We start from the raw sequence: 19323 nt of genomic DNA on the forward strand, positions 1-19323 counted from the left end.
GCCGGCCACAGGAGACAGGATACGCCAGACTGACAAGCGCACATTTAACCACGCGGGCACAGCGGAGGCCGCGGCTGATGAAATCACCACTCTGACATTCTGCATGTGGAAACTCAGAAACAGCGGGATCCGGTCCTGGAACGCTGAGCCAGCCTTAGGAGGCATCTGAAGGGTAAGTAATGGCGTCCAGATACCCGGATCGTGACATACGGTACAGTAGGCCACTGCTCTACCTCTGTGTCGTCAAGTATATGATCCATCCATACCTGTGGTGCATTTCAGTTGTGCGCAGTATATATAGTAGTAGGCCATTGCTATTGATATATTACTGGCATATAATTCCACACATTAAAAAATAGTGAACAGAAATGTGGAGGGTAAAATAGGGAAAGATCAACATCCACTTCCACCTTGTGCTGAAGCTGCTGCCACTAGTCATGGCCGAGACGATGAAATGCCATCAACGTCGTCTGCCAAGGCCGATGCCCAATGTCATAGTAGAGAGCATGTAAAATAAAAAAAAATAAAGCTCAGTAAAATGACCCAAAAATCTAAATCAAAATCGTCTGAGGAGAAGCGTAAACTTGCCAATGTGCCATTTACGACACGGAGTGGCAAGGAACGGCTGAGGGCCTGGCCTATGTTCATGGCTAGTGGTTCAGCTTCACATGAGGATGGAAGCACTCATCCTCCTGCTAGAAAACTTAAAAGAGTTAAGATGGCAAAAGCACAGCAAAGAACTGTGCGTTCTTCTAAATCACAAATCCCCAAGGAGAGTCCAATTGTGTCGGTTGCGATACCTGAACTTCCTAACACTGGATGGGAAGAGGTGGCGCCTTCCACCATTTGCACGCCCCCTGCAAGTGCTGGAAGGAGCACCCGCAGTCCAGTTCCTGATAGTCAAATTGAAGATGTCACTGTTGAAGTACACCAGGATGAGGATATGGGTGTTGCTGGCGCTGGGGAGGAAATTGACAAGGAGGAATCTGATGGTGAGGTGGTTTGTTTAAGTCAGGCACCCGGGGAGACACCTGTTGTCCGTGGGACGAATATGGCCATTGACATGCCTGGTCAAATTACAAACAAAAAAAATCACCTCTTCGGTGTGGAATTATTTTAACACAAATGCGGACAACAGGTGTCAAGCCGTGTGTCGCCTTTGTCAAGCTGTAATAAGTAGGGGTAAGGACGTTAACCACCTCGGAACATCCTCCCTTATTCGTCACCTGGACCGCATTCATCAGAAGTCATTGACAAGTTCAAAAACTTTAGGTGACAGCGGAAGCAGTCCACTGACAACTAAATCCCTTTCTCTTGTAACCAAGCTCCTGCAAACCACACCACTAACTCCCTCAGTGTCAATTTCCTCCTTACACAGGAAAGCCAATAGTCCTGCAGGCCATGTCACTGTCAAGTCTGACGAGTCCTCTCCTGCCTGGGATTCCTCCGATGCATCCTTGAGTGTAACGCCTACTGCTGCTGGCGCTGCTGTTGTTGCTGCTGGGAGTCGATCGTCATCCCAGAGGGGAAGTCAGAAGACCACTTGTACTACTTCCAGTAAGAAATTGACTGTCCAACAGTCCATTGTGCGGCAGATGAAATATCACAGCAGTCATCCTGCTGCAAAGCGGATAACTCAGGCCTTGGCAGCCTGGGTGGTGAGAAACGTGTTTCCGGTATCCACCGTTAATTCACAGGGAACTAGAGAATTGATTGAGGTACTGTGTCCCCGGTACCAAATACCATCTAGGTTCCATTTCTCTAGGCAGGCGATACCGAAAATGTACACAGACGTCAGAAAAAGAGTCACCAGTGTCCTAAAAAATGCAGTTGTACCCAATGTCCACTTAACCACGGACATGTGGACAAGTGGAGCAGGGCAGACTAAGGACTATATGACTGTGACAGCCCACTGGGTAGATGTATTGCCTCCCGCAGCAAGAACAGCAGCGACGGCACCAATAGCAGCATCTCGCAAACGCCAACTCGTTCCTAGGCAGGCTACGCTTTGTATCACCGCTTTCCATAAGAGGCACACAGCTGACAACCTCTTACGGAAACTGAGGAACATCATCGCAGAATGGCTTACCCCAATTGGACTCTCCTGGGGATTTGTGACATCGGACAACGCCACCAATATTGTGCTGCATTACATGTGGGCAAATTCCAGCACGTCCCATGTTTTGCACATACATTGAATTTGGTGGTGCAGAATTATTTAAAAAACGACAGGGGCGTGCAAGAGATGCTGTCGGTGGCCCGAAGAATTGTGGCCCACTTTCGGCATTCAGCCACCGCGTGCCGAAGACTGGAGCACCAGCAAACAGTCCTGAACCTGCCCTGCCATCATCTGAAGCAAGAGGTGGTAACGAGGTGGAATTCAACCCTCTATATGCTTCAGAGCATGGAGGAGAAGCAAAAGGCCATTCAAGCCTATACATCTGCCTACGATATAGGCAAAGGAGGGGGAATGCACCTGACTCAAGCGCAGTGGAGAATGATTTCAACGTTGTGCAAGGTTCTGCAACCCTTTGAACTTGCCACACGTGAAGTCAGTTCAGACACTGCCAGCCTGAGTCAGGTCATTCCCCTCATCAGGCTTTTGCAGAAGAAGCTGGAGACATTGAAGGAGGAGCTAAAACAGCTCGATTCCGCTAGGCATGTGGGACTTGTGGATGGAGCCCTTAATTCGCTTAACCAGGATTCACGGGTGGTCAATCTGTTGAAATCAGAGCACTACATTTTGGCCACCGTGCTCGATCCTAGATTTAAAACCTACGTTGTATCTCTCTTTCCGGCAGACACAAGTCTGCAGAGGTTCAAAGACCTGCTGGTGAGAAAACTGTCAAGTCAAGCGGAACGTGACCCGTCAACAGCTCCTCCTTCACATTCTCCCGCAACTGGGGGTGCGAGGAAAAGGCTAAGAATTCCGAGCCCACCCGCTGGCGGTGATGCAGGGCAGTCTGAAGCGAGTGCTGACATTTCGTCCGGACTGAAGGACCTGCCAACGATTACTGACATGTCGTCTACTGTCACTGCATATGATTCTGTCACCATTGAAAGAATGGTGGAGGATTATATGAGTGACCGCATCCAAGTAGGCACGTCAGACAGTCCGTACGTATACTGGCAGGAAAAAGAGGCAATTTGGAGGCCCTTGCACAAACTGGCTTTATTTTACCTAAGTTGCCCCCCCCCCCCCCCCCCATCACCTCCAGTGTGTACTCCGAAAGAGTGTTTAGTGCAGCCGGTCACCTTGTCAGCAATCGGCGTACGAGGTTACTTCCAGAAAATGTGGAGAAGATGATGTTCATCAAAATGAATTATAATCAATTCCTCCGTGGAGACATTCACCAGCAATTGCCTCCTGAAAGTACACAGGGACCTGAGATGGTGGATTCCAGTGGGGAGGAATTAATAATCTGTGAGGAGGGGGATGTACACAGTGAAAGGGGTGAGGAATTGGAGGAAGAGGAGGAGGTGGACATCTTGCCTCTGTAGAGCCAGTTTGTGCAAGGAGAGATTGATTGCTTCTTTTTTGGTAGGGGCCCAAACCAACCAGTCGTTTCAGTCACAGTCGTGTGGCAGACCCTGTCGCTGAAATGATGGGTTCGTTAAAGTGTGCATGTCCTGTTTATACAACATAAGGGTGGGTGGGAGGGCCCAAGGACAATTCCATCTTGCACCTCTTTTTTCTTTCATTTTTCTTTGCATCATGTGCTGTTTGGGGACTATTTTTTTGAAGTGCCATCCTGTCTGACACTGCAGTGCCACTCCTAGATGGGCCAGGTGTTTGTGTCGGCCACTTGTGTCGCTTAGCTTAGCCATCCAGCGACCTTGGTGCACCTCTTTTTTTCTTTGCATCATGTGCTGTTTGGGGACTATTTTTTTTAAATCTGCCATCCTGTCTGACACTGCAGTGCCACTCCTAGATGGGCCAGGTGTTTGTGTCGGCCACTTGGATCGCTTAGCTTAGCCATTCAGCGACCTTGGTGCACCTCTTTTTTTCTTTGCATCATGTGCTGTTTGGGGACTATTTTTTAAATCTGCCATCCTGTATGACACTGCAGTGCCAATCCTAGATGGGCCAGGTGTTTGTGTCGGCCACTTGGGTCGCTTAGCTTAGTCACACAGCTACCTCATTGCGCCTCTTTTTTCTTTGCATCATGTGCTGTTTGGGGACTATTTGTTTGAAGTGCCATCCTGTCTGACACTGCAGTGCCACTCCTAGATGGGCCAGGTGTTTGTGTCGGCCACTTGGGTCGCTTAGCTTAGCCATCCAGCGACCTTGGTGCAAATTTTAGGACTAAAAATAATATTGTGAGGTGTGAGGTGTTCAGAATAGACTGGAAATTATGGTTATTGAGGTTAATAATACTATGGGATCAAAATGACCCCAAAATTCTATGATTTAAGCTGTTTTTGAGGGTTTTTTGTAAAAAAACACCCGAATCCAAAACACACCCGAATCCGACAAAAAATTTTCAGGGAGGTTTTGCCAAAACGCGTCCGAATCCAAAACACGGCCGCGGAACCGAATCCAAAACCAAAACACAAAACCCAAAAAAAATTCCGGTGCACATCACTAATATATATGTATACTGTATATGCATCTGACGACAGCATGCGATTGCTACAATCAAAAATATGGTGCCAATGCATCTACATATATCCTGCGTATGCTCATGGGTCAACTGGAATTGTCGATGGTACATGATTTCTGCGTATGCATCGCAATTATGTGAATGCATAAGTAAATTTGCGAATGCATCGGTGAGCGTCTTTTTTTATTTTTCTGGGAGGCCCTTCACATGTGTTTTATTAGCAGAAGCAGATCTGAGAAAATCACAATTTCTATCCTAATAGCGATCCAAGCAATGTGTTTTCATGCATATGTATTTTCGGATAGTCAGTAGTATGATGTTATTAAGCTTTTCCCTTTCACAGGCAATCTAAGACAGTGGGAGTAATGGCCCTCATTCCGAGTTGTTCGCTCGCAAGGCGAATGTAGCAGAGTTACACACGCTAAGCCGCCGCCTACTGGGAGTGAATCTTAGCTTCTTAAAATTGCGACCGACGTACGCGCAATATTGCGATTACAAACGAGTTAGCAGTTTCTGAGTAGCTTCAGACTTACTCTGCCTGTGCGATCAGTTCAGTGCTTTTCGTTCCTGGCTGACGTCATAAACACACCCAGCGTTCGCCCAGGCACTCCCACCGTTTCTCCGGCCACTCCTGCGTTTTTTCCGGAAACGGTAGCGTTTCCAGCCACACGCCCCTAAAACGCCGTGCATCCACCCAGTAACACCCATTTCCTGTCAATCACAATGCGAACGTCGGAGCGATGAAAATGCCGTGAGTAAACTTACTTTCTTCATAGTAAAGTTACTTGGCGCAGTCGCAGTGCGAACATTGCGCATGCGCACTAAGAGAATTCTCACTGCGATGCGATGAAAAACTCCGAGCGAACAACTCGGAATGAGGGCCAATGTACTAAGATTACTGAAGTATGTAAATCTGTACTAACACCAAGCAGACATGTGATTCCATGGTTTAACGTAGAGGGAGGGTGCAGTGGCCAAGCCCTACACAAGTGCTACGCACGCCCCAGGAGGCAAGGCTATGCCACACCCATTATGGCGAGCTCATACACCCTGTGACCCAATTTCTATTTATATAATGTTGGGAGGTGTACGTGCTCATTGGAGAAATCATGCACTACTTTGCATCGTATGCCATAAGTCATTCTATTTAAATGTCATCTCTGGGTGATACAACCTCATTACGTCTAATTCCAAATGAAAAATGCAAAGAAATGTACAAAATTAATCAAGCGAGCAAACTAGCGCTTATTTAGTAAAGCAACGGAAACGCTAAGTGCGAACATTCATCTTCCTTTTCTGTACGGCATTTGAGGAGCTTCTAATTGGATTTCCCAAAACTTCATCACACTGGGGTTTGGAATATTATGGAACTCTGGCCCTCATTCCGAGTTGTTCGCTCGGTAATTTTCTTTGCATCGCAGCGATTTTCCGCTAACTGCGCATGCGCAATGTTCGCACTGCGGCTGCGTCAAGTAAATTTGCTAAGAAGTTTGGTATTTTACTCACGGCATTCCGAGGTTTTTTTCTTCGTTCTGGTGATCGGAGTGTGATTGACAGGAAGTGGGTGTTTCTGGGCGGAAACTGGCCGTTTTATGGGAGTGTGTGAAAAAACGCTGCCGTTTCTGGGAAAAACGCGGGAGTGGCTGGAGAAACGGGGGAGTGTCTGGGCGAACGCTGGGTGTGTTTGTGACGTCAAACCAGGAACGAAACTGACTGAACTGATCGCAGTGGAGGAGTAAGTCTCGAGCTACTCAGAAACTGCAAAGAAATTTCTATTCGCAATTTTGCTAATCTTTCGTTCGCAATTCTGCTAAGCTAAGATACACTCCCAGAGGGCGGCGGCTTAGCGTGTGCACTGCTGCGAAAAGCGGCTAGCGAGCGAACAACTCGGAATGAGGGCCTCTGTGTGTTTCAGTGGAAATGCTAATCGCAATCTTCTGAAAGACTGTTTTTAGAACCATTCTCCCATACATAAGGAAATACATAGTCCACGTGGATTGCAGTCCAGGTTTTAAGGATATCCACGGTTGAGCCCAGATGGATACATCAATTTGATTGAGTTACTAATTATGTCAGCTGTGCTAACGGAATACATACCTTCAGAGGCGGATTGGGCATAGGGTTTACAGGCATAGGCACACGCAGGGGGGGTTTCTGGTTGCCCAGAAACCCCCCCTCCCCTTGGCAAGTGGCAAACTATGACAACAATAGCAATGGTATAGAATAGGATTACTAGAGCTGCCGCCGCATCATGCAGAGCTGCTGCACATACCCAGTAGCAGCTTTTTCTACAAAGTTTGCTGTGTGTGTGGTTCTGAGCCCTCATTCAGTGCACTGGACCAAAGAGTAGCTACCAGAAAGAAGAGACAGGAGCCTTACCATGAGGTGGGAGAATGTGTGCTTAGAAAGTGAGGTACTAGTTCCATAATGTTTGTGCCTTTATTATAGTATGTTTAACCTTTTCCAGACCACTTATATTATTTATATAATTTAAGTATGTTTCTTACAGCCTATACTATAGATCAGTGGTTCTCAACCTCGGTCCTCAAGTACCCCCAACAGTTCATGGTTTCCAGGTCACCTAGCAGTTGAACAGGTGTATTTATTACTCACTGACACATTTTAAAAGACACAGGTGGAGCTAATTATTTCACTTGCAGTCCTGTGAGGAGACATGGAAAACATGAATTGTAGGGGGTACTTGAGCACCACGGTTGAGAACCACTGCTATAGATCATCTATAATGTTCCGCAGAGTGGAATATATGGAGATTGCATTTGGAAACCCCCCTCTAGAAATCCTGCGTTTGCCACTGACAGGGAAGATTCCCGGTGGGCCGACGCACTCATGGGGCCTGTTTTGTTTGAGGACATGTGGTCCTTTTTATAGACATAATGAATAAGATGCAAAATAATTTGCATATATGAAAATGACTTTGCCACTTAGCCTGTGATTGCAGATGATCTAGTGTATGCTCTGTCTGCCTGCTTGGCTGACATATAAGATTGAGTGAATAGTGATTGGGATACGGTTGGTGACCGTGTAATAAGCAAGAAATATATCTTTCTAAAGAATGATATAGATTCCTAAATTCTGAAGGTGTATCATATAATGTGCTCATAAAATTTAATTTTATTTCTTTTTAACTCCCCCCTTGATGCTGGACATCCCCACTATCTGGAAAGTCTTGGGGGGAGGGTGCTGCTGCCATGGCCCATGGCTAGACCTTACACCTCTGGTGCTGCCCATGTGGGGCCACTAGTACAAATTTTTCCAGGGCCGCTTTTTGTTCCCAATCCGCCCCTACATACCTTTTACCGGCGCCAGGATCCCACCAAAATCTAACTCTCTCTGCGCATGTTACACATGCTCCCCCTGCAGTGCAGCATGGTTTTGCCCATTAGAGAAAGATTTTGCTTTTGCGGTCAGGTCTGAAATAGGCCCACTGTCCTGTAAAATCTCCCTGTGTTAAAACAGGTTGGGTAGAATATGCCGGCGGCCAGAAAACAGACCACAGCATCCTGATAATCTGGACCCTGACAGGGGAAGGCAAGTATACTTACCTTTCCCAAATGCCCCCCTAACCCTCCAACCCTGCAGCCTAAACCCAACCCTCGCCTAACCTCAACCCTCCTTGTTGGCGCCTGAACCTAACCTCCCCTTCCCGCTGCCTAAACCTAACCCCCCTCCTCCGCAGCATAACCCTAACCCTTCGGGAGGGTGCCTAACATAGCATAAACCTAACACCCCCACCCATCAACCTAAACCTAACACATACAAACTCACACGCACCGAGACCCATCTGTTTTGAGTTTGTATGTGGTGTGTATGTAATATTTTTGACTTCGACAATGGTTACGCAGACTGGCCGTGGCAGTAGCGTCACAGGCGCCATATTTCTCTACACACATGATCGCAGCTGTAAGCAGAAACGCGCTCCACAAATACGGCTGTTTGATTGGACCACGTTGTTACAAGCAGTGGTTAAATCTGAAACTAAGCCTTCCTGTGCACCAATTTAAATGCTTATTCTACTATGCACAGATCTTTCCGCTGCATTCCACACACAGTATAAATAGTGACATGACTAACACAGCGGCTGCTATTATAATCCCGATGGGTGCCTGCTATGGAACGTCCTCATTTTTCCCAGATGTCCGGCACATGCTGATGCTTCCAAGACTGCAGAATCTGGCTATCAATAACAGTCTGGGTGTCAAGCTCTGAAGCCAGGAATCAAGCCGTTGTATTCCTGATGGAACAGGAGCAGCGCAAGGCTTTCAAATAAAACACAGCAAATGGTATTTAATGGATGTAACAATAGCTGAGTGCACGAAATCTGGGACACAACAGCCCTACCGTATGAGGACCCGTTACAGACACATTTCTGCTGCATTTTAAATATACATTTTCAGAACATTTCCATGATGCTGCAGAACCTCTTGGAAATGAAGATTTGCAGGCAGAAGTTATATAGAAGGAAATGCAAGCCTCAGGGGGTCTTACCGAGTTGATCGTATGTAGCAACTTTTTGCTGCTCGTGCGATCAACTAGACGCCGCCTATGTGGGAGTGTATTATAGCATAGCAGTGCTGCGATCGCTTGTACAGCCCTGCTATGCTAAAAAAGTTTTGTGTAAAACATGACTAGCCCTGCAGTTACTTACCCTGTGCGATGGATCCAGCGATGAAGGTCCCGGAATTGACGTCAGACATCTGCCCTAAAAAAGGCCTGGATGCGCCTGCGTTCGGATCTCCATGCCCTGGAAAACGGTGAATTGACGTCCCAGAAGTTTTTCACTTTTTTTTTTTTTTACTTTTTCATACTTTACGATCCACATGGACTACGATTGAGAATGGTAACCTTGCCCAAAGCATGGCGAACGAAGCGAGCCACATGAGGGGACACAGTGCACTAATTGGGGTTCCCCGTCACTTTACGAAGAAAACAACACCAAAAAAACATGAAAAACTCATGTCGATCTTTTTTTATGTTAACCTTGTTCGTGTTGACCTAATGGCCGTGTCGACCAATAGGTGTCGACCTAGACACCTTCGACCATGAGTCCCATACCCGTCTTAGGGCATAGCAATGGATCTCTCTCCCATCATTGGGCAGCTTAAGGCACCGTGCAAGCCGCTCGTCGCAGAGGCCAGGAAATCTCCATCCTACGACGGGTATCCCTGACCTCTTCCCTCCCCCTAAATAGCGGTGACACACCTCTGTCGCTGCCCCCTACCCACTCCCCGACTGGCAGCAGGCTGTCAATCACTGAAAGTCTGCTGCCGTCCTGCTTCCGATGTCGCATTTGTCCTGCACTTGCGCAAAGTACCGAACATCGGTACTTTGCTCATGATTTCTCAGGTGCAACCGCACCAGAATGACCCACTGGGAGTGGCGGCAAGAAAAGAGGCATGTCATGGCCATTTTTGGGGCAAGTATCTGTCTTCAGATGCAATCATGTACGCAGAGAAACATGACATCAGCGTCGCTACTTCCGCGGCCAGTCTGTGCAGCCATAGAGCTACTCTTACAGTTGATGTTCATCTTTCTTGTGTATAGCCTGTGAATGTGTACGCAGTTGCGAATGAGTGTGCGATGGCTCCGCTGGGCGTCTCTTTTCATTTCTGGACGGCAACTTCCCTTGCTAACATTAGCAATTCACACCGCACAAATAACCTGGTATCAACCCGGTATATTGCCGGGATGACACGGGTCGCTGCGCGGTGTGAATGGGGCCATGACGAATTCCTGGGTCACCTGACCCAGTAATTCAACCCGGGAATAAAGCAGTGTTATTCCCAGGTTAAATACCGGGTCAGGTGCAGTGTGAACGGATTTCCGGGTCGATGCGACCCGGGATCCGTTCATTGCATAGGATGAGGCGACGCGGAGATGATCTCATCTCCCAGCGCCACCTCCGCACCTGACCCCGATGACACCACAGTCCCCTGCCCCCGGTGGCAACTCGAAGCCAGTGTTAGGGTCCAATGCCGTGTCACACCCGGGAAGGACCCGCTTCCAATTCCGAAAGGGGTATCAGTAACCTAAGAAATCGCAGCTGTGTACACGAGTGCGTACAAACATGAATTAGGCCCTTTGTCCCTAAAACACAATGTCGATGCTGAACGATTTTAGATCGATCAAAAAAGGAGAGTTATGGTAGACTTACCATTGTTAACTCCCTTTCTGCGAGGTACATTGGGTTCCACAGGGAAATAGGGTGTAGAGTGGATCTGGATCCAGAGGCATCAACAGGCAAAGCTTTAGCTGTCCCAGGATGCATAGGTGCCTCCTCTATAAGCCCGCCTCCAGGCACTGAGAGCTCAGTTTTGATAACCAGTCCAATGCAGGAGCAGGCAAGAGAGAAGGCAGATGTTAGTCACATAAGAACACATTTTCTGACGACAGGTAATGCCCTATAAACACAAAGAAGCTAGGTGCATCAGGGTGGGCGCCCTGTGGAACCCAATGTACCTCGCAGAAAGAGAGTTAACAATGGTAAGTCTACCATAAATCTCCTTTTCTGCAGCAGGTTACATAAGTTTCCACAAGGAAACATCGGGGATGTCCTAAAACAGTTCCGCCTTAGCGGATGTGAGAATGCGGTGTCCAAAGGAAGCATCCTGGAAGGTGAAGGTAACAAAGGCATAGAACCTAAGAAACATGTTCACAGAGGACCACAAAGCCGCCTTGCACAAACTTTCTGCGGAAACGCTACGGCGGGCCGCCCAAGAAGGTACAACAGGGTCTTAATCGCAGCAGGAGCTGGAAGTCCAGCCTGCGCATAAGCATGTGCAATCACCATTCTAATCCATTTGCCCAAGGTTTTCTTATTAGCAAGGCCAGCCACGTTAGTCGAATCCAAACAGGACAAATAGGGCATCAGACTGTCTAATGGAGGCAGTCCTGTCCACATAGACATGGAGAGTCCTAACCACATCTAAAGGCCATTCTTTAGCCGACAAGTCCGAAGAGATAAAGGCCGGGACCACAATCTCTTGGTTCCGGTGAAAAGATGACACCACCTTAGGCAAGTAACCGGGTCTGGTTCGAAGAGCAGCCCTGTCACGGTGGAAAATCAGAAAGGACCCTTCTTGTGGAGGCAATAGCCAGCAAGAACAGGACCTTGGCCATGAGCCATTTGAGATCTACCAATTCAAGAGGTTCGAAGGGAGACTCTTGAAGGGCTCTTGAAGGGCTTTCAATAGACAGGTCCCATTGAGCCACTGGAGGGACATAGGGAAGCTGAATAATGAAAATGCTGATTTACTTACAGGACTAAAAGCAATAACCTCAATACATTCAATACACTTTAAATTCAAGCCGCTGCGGCCGCTATATGCAATTCTTAACCTACGTACTTATTACACAGTTAGCGTACAAAGTCCCGTTTCGTGTACGCACTTTGCGTACAAACGCCGCGAAGGACGTACAAAGTATACGCCGTGAGCACTATGCAGCTACACGTGTGCCTGAAAGACACTTACAAACTTAGCAGGGAAAGAGACACAACACCAGTTGTATTTAAGTAGTTGGGATCCGACCCGCCAACATATAATTGATAAAAAGGGGTTACAACAACAATACAATCATACTAACAGAAAAGAGGCTACAATGCAATGGTAGATACGTTTGGTAGCTTTGGCTTTTATACAGTTGGTAAAAACACAATACAATGGAAACTGTAACCTCTTCATCCATAGGTCAAAGGGCTGGTCATTTACAGTACAGGAGTGGTCATAGGTTGGTTTGAATAGGTGGGCGATGTCTGTTCCAGGTGTGCTTGCAGTTGGTCTCCACTGGGTTCCCGACGAATATCAGAATACAGTATAATAGTAATATTCTGTTCCTGCGCATAATTATGCGCAGGAGATGCTATCTTCTGCAAACTGCTACCGGAATGTTGCCTTAAAATACCCTACAGTTGGATACCAAACACCACCTTATAACCTAGTGCTGTCCCCTCCTATCCTGTAAAGGTGAATCCCTTTGTTGCTGTACCATTTAAACAAGTATAAATTGCTGGTGTGGTGCATGTGGGCTATGTGTACATTGTGCACTATGTGGATTAAATATATGATATGTCTTTGTGGCTTTTCCATGTGAGTACAAATGCTACCGTAATTACTCATACCACAAGCTAACACGCACGACCGCGTCAGTGGTCATACGCAATTTGCGAATATGTGCACACACGGCAGAACAAGTACGCGCACGGAGGCCATCTGTGTGGTGTTTGTACGTGATGTGAGTACTGTAATATTTTCTGACTTCGACAGTCCACCCTTTGGCAGTCATTAATAACTGCCACTCTTAACTAATAAACAGAAAAATATTACCTATACAATATATACAAAAGCTTGTATGGGGGAGAGTTGTAGGTGGGAAATGTATAGCCTAGTGGGATAGTAAAAGCATGTATTTATGAATCAATGTCTGAGGGGCATGTATCATTGTGCCGTATATGTTCTAAATAAGCTTCGAGGTATTGCAAAGTATACATTAAATCCTTCTCATCCCGTATTAAGGGTCTGTAAATGGGCAAACAAACACTACGGAGATCTTTTCGGCTTCTTATTCCAACAAATGGGGTGCACATTTAGTTGATGATACATGGAGGGGGAACATATGTGAATGCTACTATATGTGGATAACACCTGTCGACTATGTGTGCCATTAACTGAGGGTTGCAGAGATGAAGATAAGACACATATATATATAAAAATACATTCACATAAACATTTGGGTAGGGTTGACGTCTTTTCCGCTTAGATGTTTCTGGGCAGAGGGGGAGACAGAATGCTTCTACCCAGTTGGAAAACACATCAGTACATACTAACACATATTTCAAATTCCTACAGGGTGGTAACTGTATGAAGTCGATTTGTATTACCTGAAAAAGTCCGTCTGTAGGAGGGATATGGGAGGGCTCTGTTGGTATTGCCTTACCAATATTCTTCCTCATGCAAGTAAGACATGTCATTGCTTTCTTACCTGCATGAGAAGAGAATCCTGGTGCACTCCAGTAGGCTTTTACCAGCTTGCACATACCCTCCTTGCCCAGATGAGTCAGACCGTGTGCCGCCTCAGCTAGACTTGGGAGATATGCTCTGGGGGCCACTGGCTTACCGTGTCCATCTGTCCAAAGTCCTGAGGACTCCTGACCATATCCCTTCACCTTACAGACTGCCTTTTCCTGTAGGGAACACAAATTTTGCATTTCAATTAACTGTTGCATGTTAACTGTTTCAAATGTCATCAGTGATGTGATGTTAGCTTGTGTGGTTGTGCTTGCTGCTGATTTAGCAGCTTCGTCTGCTCAGCTGTTACCAAGTGAGATTGGGTATTGGTTGTAAGTGTGTGCTTTACACTTGATAACAGCCACTCTGGTTCCTGTATTGCTGTCAGAAGTCTTTTGATGTGGGACGCATGCGCTACAGGTGTGCCAGCTGCCGTCATGAAATTTCTGAGGTGCCACAGGGCCCCAAAATCATGCACCACTCCAAAGGCGTACCTAGAGACCATGTATATATTAGTTGACTTACCTTTGGCCAACTCACATGCTCTGGTCAGGGCGACCAACTCAGCAACTTGTGCTGTGTGGTGGGCCAAGGGGTTCAGCCTCTATGATACCTTCGTCATCTACAACTGCATATTCGGTGCACAGGTCTCCCGATTCCGTCTGTCTGTGGCAACTACGGTCAGTGTAGAAGGTAACGTCTACTCCTTCCAGTGGGCTGTCACTAATGTCAGGTCTCGCAGTGAAAGTTTGGTTCAGGTATTCTATACAGTCATGCGTATCAGTGTCTGCACTAAATCCTCCTTCACCATCGTTCTCATCCTCCACCCTTTGTGCCTGTCCAGGCACACTTGGCAAGTAAGTTGCAGGATTTAGTGAGCTGCATCTCTTAATGGTGATGTTTACAGGGGCCATCAGTGCTAATTCCCACTTTGTAAATCGAGCAGATGAGACATGTCTGGTTTGGGCGGAGTTTAGCAAGGCTGATACTGCATGAGGTGTATGGATGGTGAAGTCGTGTCCTAACACTACGTCCTCGCTTTTACTTACCAGCAAAGCTATCGCTGCAACATTTCTCAAGCAAGTGGGGAAAGAATGCGCTACAGTGTCCAACTGTGCACTGTAGTAGGCTCCCGGTCTGCTGGCATCACCATGTCTCTGTGTTAAGACACCTGCCGCACACCCAGCACCGTACAATTCAAAGGGCTTTTCATAATCTGGCATACCCAATGCAGGTGCCTGTGATAAGCACTCTTTTAGTCTCTCAAACGCCAGTTTGGACTCCTCTGTGTGAGAGACTCGTTCTGGTTTGTTCGAAGAGACCATCTCCTGCAAAGGTAGTGCCAGTATGGAGAACCCCGGAATCCAGTTCCGACAGTACCCACACATTCCGAGGAACGTGCGGATCTGTTGTTGAGTTTGCGGCAGAGTCATGTCGCGAATCGCCTGTATCCTATCAGCGGTCAGAAGCCTAAGTCCTTGTGTCAAGCAATGTCCCAAGTATTTAACCCTGGTCCGGCACAACTGCAGCTTATCCTTTGAAACCTTGTGTCCTGTCTGGGAAAGATGAAACAGAAGCTGTTTAGTGTCTGCCAAGGACGACTCGAGTGAGTCAGAACACAACAAGTCATCAACATACTGTATTAGCACTGACCCACTCTCAGGTTGAAAGGATTGCAAACAGTCATGTAAGGCCTGGGAGAAAATACTCAGGCTGTCAATGAAACCTTGGGGGAGACAAGTCCAGGTGTACTGTACTCCCCTGTAAGTAAAGGCAAAGAGGTATTGCCTGTCAGGGTGAAGAGGGACAGAAAAGAAAGCAGAACAGAGGTCAATGACAGTGAAGAATTTTGCGGTAGAGGGAATTTGCATAAGGATGACAGCTGGATTGGGAACTACGGGGAATTGGCTCTCAACTATTTTGTTTATCCCCCTTAGATCCTGCACTAGCCTGTAACTCCTCCCCCCACTCTTTTTCACAGGGAAGATGGGACTATTGACGGTGCTGGATGTCCTGACTAGGATGCCCTGCTGTAGCAGCCGCTCTATGACAGGGTACACTCCTAACTCTACCTCTGGCTTCAGAGGATACTGAGGGATTTTTGGAGCTATCCTGCCATCTTTTACTTGTACTACTATTGGAGCTACATTCGCCATCAATCCAGTGTCCTGTCCATCTTTGGTCCATAGGGAACCCGGTATTTGTGAGATAATTTCCTCTACCTGCGATGGACACGTGTCTATAACAGTAGAGTGCGACATTAGTCTTTGAGGGGTGTCTAATATATCTTGTACTTCTTGAGCATGGTCCTCAGGTATATCCAAGAAGACACCCTCAGGAGTACAGTATATGACACACCGCATTTTACACAATAAGTCTCTGCCAAGTAGATTAGTCGGAGCTGATGCAGCCAGCAGAAAGGAATGTTTTGTCTGCAAGGGCCCTATCGTAATCTCTGCAGGTCTACTCAACGGGGTATTGTTGCACAGTTCCTGTTACTCCCATTGCCGAAATTGTTTTACCCGTGGTTTTTACACCTGTTGTGGAATTCAACACTGACCTGGCCGCCCCTGTATCTACAAGGAAAGGTAATGGTACACCAGCTACATCAACCATGACCTCAGGTTCACTACCAAGGCTAGCAATCAATTTCACTGGCTGCAGACTACAGGTGTGGCTCAACCTCTATTGTGTAGTGGGACCCTCCCGCAGCGCATTGGCAGCTACAATATGTGAGGGGGGTAGCTGTGATTTTTCGGAGGCCTGCCAGTCCCTCTTTGGTGGGTACCTCCTTGTTTCCCCTCTATGTGGCTCGTAATCTGTTCTATATGGTCCCTGATCCCAATTATGTGAATTGTAGTGTGGCTTGTATTCAGGTCTAGGGGGTCTGTATACGTTATGTGTCCCTTTATTTCTACAGTCCCTTGCAAAATGTCCTTCCTTATTACAATAGAAACATACTATTGACTGTGACTTACCATCAGGGGTCTGGGGTTTTGGCTGATGGGGTTTTGCTGTAAGAGCCTGTATACTTACCATCATCAGCTTATCCCCTTGCGACTCCCTGTGTTTACTGATGTTCCGATCGTGCTCGATAGCAGACTCTCTCAACGCAGCCACCGAGATACCTGTCCTGTTAGGTAGAGAGGTTTGCACCCTTGTCCTCAGTGCCTCCTTTAATCCGTCCATTAATACGGAGACAGCTACCTCCCTGTGGTGTGCATTATCCTTAATATCCTCTATCCCAGTGTATCTAGCTATTTCCTGCAGTGCTCGATGGAAATATTTGGATGCCATTTCACCTTCCTTTTGTCTTATGGAGAAGATTTTATTCCATTTAACAACAGTAGGGAAATACACTCCTAATTGCAGGTTGATTTGCCGTACATTCTCCTTATTGTATTCATCAGTGAGAGGTACCTCTGCATCTAACTTACAATCCTTTATGAATTTCGTGATGTCAATATTTGAGGGTAAACACACCCGTAGCACTGTTCGCCAATCTTTATTTGTGGGCTCATGGGTGGGCGTTACCTAACTCTTTAATGAACCTCTGGCATCCGACTAGATCTTTTCTGGGATCGGGGAATTCTGACATAATTGACCTCAACTCTGCTCGAGACCAAGGACAATGCATGGCAATGTTCCTGATGGGAGTCACTCCCTGACTGTCAGTCTTCCCATTGGGGACTGCAATCACCCTCACAGGATTTCTATAATGCGGGAAGCTATTGTCTCTGCATAGTGTGTGGTACCGTACTTACCAGTGGACACAACCTCACTCACCCCTCCGCTGGGGGGCATCGCTACTACTCTTGGTGGTTGGGCCGTGCCCACCTGGGTGTCCTGTATGGTGGCTGCTAGAGAGAGTGCCGATATCGTGCTGGGCTCATCTTCCTGCTCACAATCCTGGGGAAACTGGCAAAGGTTAGGGTTAACACATTTATCTATCACTTTCCTATCTTTTACTGATGTACCATTGCTTGTAGCCAATTTCTCCCCATCAATATATGGTGGTGGTGGTGCACTCGCAATCGCTTTCCTGCTAGGTTTGGAACTTGCTGTGCAATTCAGTTCCTTCAGGTTTAAACAATTTGTATGTCTGACCCTTTGTTTCTGGATTTAATCAGACATATTATAATCCTTATGTTCTGTAACACCTCTGATTCAAAGCTACCCACCCTTGGGAATGAGGCCCTATCTTCCGCAGTCATACGTACCCACTCATTTCAAAAAGCCTCCGTGTGTGAACCATATTTCTCACACATAATAAACATTGCTGACCCTCTCGGCCGCACTTCTGACCTTTGCAGACCCACTTCTTCAGCCTGAACCCTAGCTACCAAATGCCCACTACTTGTGCAATTGGTTCCCATCGCTGACTTTTTGCCTATAAACGCAATCCCCAATGCACAACGTAATAGACGGTGAAAGACACCTAGCGCTTTCACTTGCTCCTTCTCCACTGACGTACCACGACTCACTCCAATAGTGACCACCGCGTACCCAGTGAGGCCCTAACTGGCTTCTATTCACTGGAAATTTTGTGGAGTAACTTACCTTTTCCAGTGAATATCAACCGTTGAAGATTTTCCTGAGAGAGACCAGCAAAAACTTCCCTTTTTGACATACACAAATCACGCTTGCGTATGCTCTACACAGCGCTAATGATACCGCGATTTTATGCGAAAGCTCGTAAAGGGGTATCAAGTTGCGCTACATATTCCACCCACAAACATGCGGTCCAATCGCACAGCGTATAGGTACTTGTTACCTATCCGCCTACGACAACTGGAATCGAATATACAAGCTGCGATCCTCATCCGGAGTGTAATACAAAACCTTTAAACTTCAATTCCCAATTTCTATACTTCTGCACAATGCACAATTCTATATTACGCTCCTCTACAAATCACCTCACGATTTGCATATTATCTCTACCTTTATTAACGTAAGTCAGCCGCCTCACGCCACCAAGACTCCACTTACTTGGTGTACCACGGGACCCGAATTTCCGGGGTTCAAATCCTCTCACTCCACTTTCACTCACTCAAATACACCTTGTTTTTCTTTTCTGTACAGAAAATTTTTACTCCCTTAGGTTGGTCGCTTTACCCCAGAGGTGCTCACAGTTTTTTTAAACTAAATATTTTAAGGTAACCTGCTTTTGAAATCGGATAGTTATGTGCTATTGTATTAAACGTATACTATCCCACCTTTAATTGAACAAATATCGTGTGCTTTTTACTTAGTGTCCGTACTCCTATGCAACCTTGCGTAAACACGCGACCAGCGTGCCTTTTACGCCACGAGCACTCTCCTGTACTTTGTCCGGACCACGTGTACAAACGTACGTCCGCAATAAAACAAATCACACAATCTCTATAAATGTGAGCAATACAAACTATAATCGCTCACAAACACAACCCACACTTGTTTTGTATAACCCTTTACGATAGGGCCAGAACTGCGTTTTGTGTCTTTATAATTACTCCCTTAAATACATTTATTTCATATTTATCTATATAGCAAACAAATGTATCCGATTTCACACAAGTCTAGAAATGACTAATAATCTATGGCAACACTATGTGGGAGGAGTATGCAAAATATTGGTACCCTTTGTATACGCTTTTGGCACCAAGAAAAATTACACAGATTTTTAAATAGCTTTTTTCCTGTTTACCTCCGTATTC

Source organism: Pseudophryne corroboree, chromosome 4, assembly GCF_028390025.1.
Source record: "Pseudophryne corroboree isolate aPseCor3 chromosome 4, aPseCor3.hap2, whole genome shotgun sequence".
Taxonomy (NCBI): Eukaryota; Metazoa; Chordata; class Amphibia; order Anura; family Myobatrachidae; genus Pseudophryne; species Pseudophryne corroboree.